Below are 7,853 nucleotides of genomic sequence, written 5' to 3' on the forward strand. Positions count from 1 at the left end.
GGTCGCAAAAACAATTTTTTCATAAGACAAGCTTGATGTAAAATTTTCCGCTCTTTCGAAATCCGCAGTCAAAAATAGGGTGTCCCATTAGAAAAAACCATCGTGACCTTGAAATAACCTTCAAAATTGACCTCAAGGTCAAAACCAATGGTACAATTGAACGACCCCCTCTGTCCTGGTCAACTTTTATTTAAACCATTTTTTTGTAGATACCGTAATTTGGAAGATATTCGGATCCATAGACTAAAATGACTCACCCTGTATAAAATTTTATATGATTTTATATAATTATATATGAAAAATTTTTCATTGGGTATATAATAGAAAATTTTTTTTTCAATTATTTTTACGATTATTTACAAAGATTTTATTTATAAAATTCTAATTGATTATAAAAAAGCGCAGGAATATTTTTAAATAGCTATGTTATAACGTAATGTTTTTTAAACAATTAATATTTATGTTATAACGCAATGTTTCTTAAACAATATTTATATTGATTGTGTATATTCATTTTTACAGAAACTTATGATATTGCTAGAAGAAGAGAAAAGGAAGCTGAAAACGTTTCAACATCAGATGAAAGTGTATTGTTTGCATTAAGCCAAAAATCTCCTGTGGATAAAATGAAAAAGAGAATTATTAAAAGACCACAGTTTTACGACAAAATCGAGGATTATAAAATTGAAAGAAAATATTGTTATATTTATTCTGAACATAATGTATAAATATAAAAAATTGCAGGTAGAATTAATATTTCTTTTTATAGTGTTTTCAGTTTAACAACCTAAGCTGCGTTCCAAAACTCTACTTGACGGATAGAGTAGTATTTAATTGACCAATAAGAACAAAGATAACTAGGATTTCTTTATCACGATTGATCAATTAAATGTACTCCACCTACCGAGTAGAATTTTGGAACGCGACCCTAGAGAGCCTCTGAGGGAGATGGTGATAATGTGACCATGTCTCTGTTGATTTGATGGAGACACAAGGCCTTCTCGACCAATCAGAATATCAGTATAGAATGTCGATAAGCTGGCCATTGTAAAATCAGCCTGTCAACTTTCTATATTAATCTTCTGATTAGCTAAGAAGGCTCTGCACCGAATCAGCAGAGATCTGATAACGTGATCAGTTTGCCACTCTCTTCCTCAGAGGCTCTCTATAACAACCCAATTCCTAGTTCCTGATTTAGCTTAAACCAATCAGAATTTCACATTTTAATCTATAGATGAGTTGTTCGACAAAACCCAGGTTGGAACTGAGTTGCTAAATCGAAAACGCTATTATGCGTCGTCCGCAATAGTTGCGTTCAGCAGAGAAAGCTGCTTGATATATGCTCTTATGGAAGATTCACACCACGTCCGTTGTCCGACGTACGATGTCCGATATCCAATATGGAGAATTAAATTCTCTATTAGAAAGCTGTTCTCTTATTGGATATCGGACGTTGTACGTCGGACATCGGACGCGGTGTGAATCCTGCATATTCTTGGCTGGATCTAGATGGGCCTTTAGATAACATCCATACAACACAAATGTTCGAAATACATTCTAGGAACATTCCAGGAATATTCGAATATTCCTGGGATGTTCCTAAAATTATTTAGAACATTTGTACTGTATATGCGATAGCAGTTAAAAGAAATCAATTTGATATCAATTCGACTTGCTATTTCTCATTGAATAATATTAAAATAATATTTTACAGAACACATAACTAAAAATAGGAAAAATATAACAACGCCTCCTTGCACTTATGTACCAGTATGCAGCAACAATAGCGAAAATAATAATTTGCAGAACATGGTACGCATAATTTAATGGTTCTTTCTTCTTCAATATTTTGTAAAATTTGAAGCGCATACTTTTGCATACATTTTTACACATACTTTTGCATAAAAATATAATGTACAATTTATAAGAAAATAAACCAATCATAGTTCTCATTTCTATCCCTTACAATAAAAATGAAGAATCCTGATTAATCCATTTTCTTATGCGTTTTATATTATGTCTTTATATAAGAGTGCATGCTTTTTACTTTAGTTTTATATCTTAAGGGACGTCTACATTGGAAGTAAGTAGGAAGTAAGAGTAAGAAATTGACCAATCATAGTCGAATGTGAGAAGAATAATCAACTATGATTGGTCAATTTCTTATTCTTCCTACTTCCTACTTCTGACTGCTTACTTCCAATGTAGACGTCCCTTTACAGGTGACACTACAAATAATATTCCTACTACTTCTACTACTACTACTACTTATGTTCGGAAACCTCAAATCCGTGATGACTTAAAATTTACTGGTAAAGTGTATTGTATGTATAATGGCTTCTGCATATAGAATATATGCATATCCAACTTGTTGGTCAGATATAAACGTGATATTAAAACTTATTAGAAATATATTAAATTTTAGTAAATTTAAAGCAACTTTTATATCTTGCATACAACTCTCGAAATTTGCATCGTAGACAATTTGCTTAATTAATATAAAACATAATTTCAAGTCTCTTTTTATTTATATTGCAGTATTAGATGATACAAGCAACAGTAATGATGAGGAAATATTTGGTATGTATACAATTATTCAATCCATTATTTCAATTATTTAATTATTTAATCACGATTCGATTATTTTTGACACCATTGTGATGTTTTGCTCTACTTCTTTTACCCAAAATTACCAATCCCACACAGCACAGGTGTCCAAAATATATCACAGGGATATCCTAAAGATATATTAGGTGGTAAACTTAGTTCCTGCGGCTCACAGTTAGATGACATTAGTTGTAGGTGTAATTTATTTTGACATCTGAAACTGGCTGCATTTTAGAGGTTAGACATTTGTCAATAAAATTCAGTGCGAAGAGATTCATTTAAGCGAGCAGTGCTATTTTTTCTTTTGATTAAATATGGAACGTGATAAGTTGTTTTTTCGACATGTGCTGCTTCATTACTTTGACTTGAAAAAAACTGCAGCTGCAGCTCATAAATTGCTTTTCGAAGCTTATGGCAATTATGCTCCATCGGAAAGAACATGCCAAGTATGGTTTCAGCGATTTAAGAGTGGTGATTTTGATGTCAATGATAAAGAACGCTCAGGCCAACCGAAAAAGTTTGAAGACACCGATTTGCAGGCATTATTGGACGAAAACTCTACTCAAACGCTCCAAGAATTGTCTGCAGCATTAAATGTTACTCCGATGGCTGTTTCCAAACGTCTACATGCAATGGGAAAAATTCAAAAGGAGGGAAAATGGGTACCACACGAATTAACCGCAAATGCCATTGCGAATCGCTTAAACATCTCTATTTCTCTGCTCGCCAGGCAGAAAAAGAAGAGTTTTTTGTGGCGCATAGTGACTGGCGATGAAAAATGGATATACTTTAAATTATGGGTAGATCCTCGAATTAAGAAAATTATGGGTCAACCATCGACATCTACACCAAAGAGAAATATTCATGGCCACAAAGCAATGCTTTGCATTTGGTGCATGCATTTGGGATATGCACGGCATCGTTTATTATGAGCTACTCAGGCCGAACGAAAGTATCACGGGGGATCGATATCAATCACAATTAAACCGTCTGAATGAAGCATTGTTGGAAAAAAGGCCAGCAGTAGCCAGCAATCGACGTAAAGTCATGCTTTTGCACGACAACGCTCGACCACACGTTGCCAAAGCCGTCAAAGAAACACTGATGCAGCTCGAGTGGGAAGTTCTCCCGCACCCAGCGTATTCACCAGACTTAGCTCCTTCGGACTATTACTTGTTCCGGTCGATGCAGCACAGCTTGGTGGATACACATTCCAGAAATTACGAGGATGTGCATAAATGGATCGACGAATGGATTGCATCAAAAGACCAATCGTTTTATCGTCGCGGAATCTACGCGTTGCCCGAAAGATGGGAAAAATGTATAGCTAGCGAGGGAAAATACTTCGATTAATGTATTTTTTGCTTTTGATGTAGAAATAAATGAGTTTTTTAAACAAAAAAACCGCAGGAACTAAGTTTACCACCTAATATTTGGAATATGCGATGTCTTCAAGATATCCTTATGATATATTTGGGACGTTCCTGCTGTGTGGGATAGACAATAAAAATTGGTAGTGACTTTTAGTAATTTTATTATTAGTTATTACAGCAACTAGTGATAACGTTAATAAAAATCACTGCCAATTTATGATTGACTAGTGATACTTTTTTGTAAGGGTTGGAAGAAGAAGTATTTCTATGTTTATATTTCTATAAATGTACATTATAAAATATATTTTTATATACAGTCATACACTATAAAATTATCTGCTAATTTTTTCATGAAGTTTGAAATGCAGCTATCGATGGTCCAATAAGAGAACTTGTTTTGAAAAATTCCATGAAAATAAGTTCTCTCATTGGACCACTTGCTGCGTTCTGAACGACATCGGAAAAAAGCGAACAACTTTATTAACTGTTATATGTAAATATTTTTTATTTATAGTTGATGACACGAATAATATGAATGATACAAGTAATTTGGATAATATGGGTAATACTAATAATACGGATAATATAGATAATATGGATAATATAGATAATACGGATGTTACGTCCACGATAAATAATTATATAGGGAAATTTGAAAGTAGTGAAATCAGTGACTTACGTGGATGGTCAACAGAGTGATGACTCCGCTTTTGGGTTACTCTGCTTTTCACCGAGTTTATCCTGGGTCTCCGGAGTCTGGCGAAACGATCGATGAATCTGGCGATAAATCAGCGCTGCTCGTTCTCCTGGCTCGGTCTCGGATGTTCCGGTGCTGCGCGGGATGATGCGACACGCGATTCCGAATTTCGATTTCGCAACTTTCGAAAAATGAAGGGTAGGCAAAAGTAATTGCAACACAGTCGGATTTTACGACTAATATATTCCAAATAAGTACACGAAAATTACCAGAGACTAATTATGAGAAGAAATAATCGCCTTCTCAACAAATATGCGCGTTTTTATATGTCGCTTTGTCGCTGAGAGTCGTTTCCTGATGGAGTCATGGAGATGAAAAAGATTCATCTCATCGGTATGATGTCACCGCGTCGATATCGCTGCGTCGGTCCTGAGTGGTGTTTGGATTCAGTTTTCATGCTCCTGTTTATGTTAGCAGCAGGACGCCTTATCGCATTGGGCGATTACGGTTTCTCTTGTCTACAGTTGATCCATCGATTTTAAGACCCTCTAACGGCACGCAATGTTCAGCGTTATAATTTTAATTATAATACTTATCGTGCGCGAATATACATATGCGCACGTACTTACGTCTAGTAACATAGGTATAAAATATCTAGTGATGTCTGAAATCAGACAAGTCGGCCTCCGATCTATATTAATATATTATTAATGTCTCAAAATAAGTCTGGACGTTACACTCCCCTTCTTATAATAAAAATTCTGAAATACTTTAGTTTTGAGGGATTTGTCTGGTTTCATCCATTTGTGCTTGTAATTCGCGATAATAATACACGGACGATATAGTGGTTGTTGTATGTGTATTTTGTTGATTCGGTGTTTCGTTTAATAATGCTCCGTTAGCTGTGATGTTTCTTTTTTTTCGTTTCCTTTTAGGATCGTTTGCTAAATATAAGAGTAAGTGTGTAACGGAGCTCCGTAACGCGCCAAGCATGTGTAAACTGCATCCGTATGTAGAGTGCAACGCATAACCGTGTATTAAAGTGTCGAATACAATTTTTATAACTCGTATGAGTACAAAGATTCCGAATACTCCTGCTGTAGCAGATCCGAAAGCCATTCCATATTCTAGAGGCGGTGTTATTGTATATTTTGTTTAATGTATCTTCGTCTAATAAATGCTGAATTGAAATGCTGCCATCGTTAAACGATTGTTCTGCAAATCCTCGGGCGATGGTATGTAGTACGGGTGTATATCAGTTGGACACGGGGCAATTGGACACAGTCCAATCACAAGTCGCTGTTCCAAGGGACCCTACAAATGTCTCTAATCACACGGTGCTGTGATTAGCTGTGTCCAAATGCATCGTGTCCAAGTGCACCGCTCCCATGTAGTACTACCCCTTTTTCTGCAGGAAACATGATATGATCACGTAAGTTTTCTAAATATTTCTCGGAATAAATGCCACTAGTTGCGAGTGCGCCTGGGGTTAAGTATGTCCATGTGAATTTTGTTAAAAATTTCAGTATCTGGGGTAATATCATGTTTGGTGTTGGATTAAATTGTATCCACGTGTCCTCGATGTGAAATTGTATAGGTAAAAAAGGATTACAGTTTCTTTCAGTGCTGTATCGTGTAAGAATTCGTGATTTAGACGTTATGAAGTAAGATTTATTACTGAGCATTACTGGTAAGTCGGTGAAGCATGAATTTGTTCGTCGTAGTACGACTTCGAGCGGTACACACTTTATAACATGTATAACCTTGCCAGCGGCAACAGCCATATACCCAGGTGCCTTTATCAGACGGAAAGCAAATTCGTCTGGTAATAATATTGCGAGAGATAAGGTATTTTGTAACACTTGTTTTTCTAGCTCGCACTTTTGTTGTATTATATCATAACACAATGCCTTCATCTGGATCCTAATATGTCGTTCGACATATGCAAATTTGGAGTTTATATATGTAAAAATATCTAAATTATCAATAGGAGTTTCTGTTTTTGTTTTGAACGTTTTTCCTTGCTTTGCTTCAAAAATAAACAATTTTGGATGCTCAGTTCCCATTAGGGTATATCCACAAATAACATGTGGTCTTGTTAAAGTTAGAGCAAATGTAATGTCTTGTGTTGTTAATGTGTAAATTGTAGTGTCTTGTAAACCTGTGTTGCCTCGCATTTTTATGGCATTTCCTTCGTATAAGACATCATAATGATTAAATTTGCATGCTGCATTTGGAAGAGGTTGCCAAAAGGTATGTCCATCGTTCGAATCTAAGCAGGTTCCTTCTGAAAGAGGACATGTAGTTTCTTATTTTAATATAACTTTTCCTAATTCTATTCAATAGATGTACTGGTACATAGGCTGTTCGCAATGATATTGTCACTTATGCCTGGACTACTACATCTTCCCAAGTACCATAATATTCAGAATACATAGCACCTTTGCAAGTATCGTCTACTCCTGCTTTTCCTGCCAGTGTTACGCTTCTATAAATTGTACTGTTTGGTTTTAGTTGGTCAATAATTTCGTCTACTCCTAATCGCAATATTCCTTCACGATGTATGTGTAAACATTGTTCGCGCGATGTGTCGTGTAAATAGCTAGCATGACCATTGTGCACAATAGAGACGTGAGAGTGCATCCCACAGTGATAAATAGTTCTTGATAAAACTAAAATTACTTTTTCACAAAAAAAGTAAAAAAAGAAGCCAAGTGCACGCGCGTTAGCATTAAATCACAAAAAAACAAATTAATTTTACAAAAAAACCATTATAAATAAACTTTACATAAAAAATCGTTATAAATAAATTACAACAAAAACTAAGTCAAAAGATATTTGGAAAAAATATTATTAAAACAATCTTATTCAGATCAATTGTACTTTCGTAAATACTCTATTAAAAAATATAAGACAGTTTTATATACTCTCTACAAATGAAAAGATATCAAGAGGTTATATTTGCCAAGTGCGAATGATTAATCATTTTTTAATTTTATAAAATTAGTAATATATTATTAAATAAAAAATAAGATAATTAGAGAAATACAATAATATTAAAAAAAATTATTATTTATAACTTTGTTGTGCCCTCGATTAGGGTAAGCACAACCGGTAATTGGGATTTCGGTGCGAACGTGCAAACGGTTAGGATAATAAGGGAGTCTTATAATCTT

Source organism: Odontomachus brunneus, unplaced genomic scaffold, assembly GCF_010583005.1.
Source record: "Odontomachus brunneus isolate Ranch 3 - 2012 unplaced genomic scaffold, Obru_v1 Obru_scaffold_414, whole genome shotgun sequence".
Lineage (NCBI taxonomy): Eukaryota > Metazoa > Arthropoda > Insecta > Hymenoptera > Formicidae > Odontomachus > Odontomachus brunneus.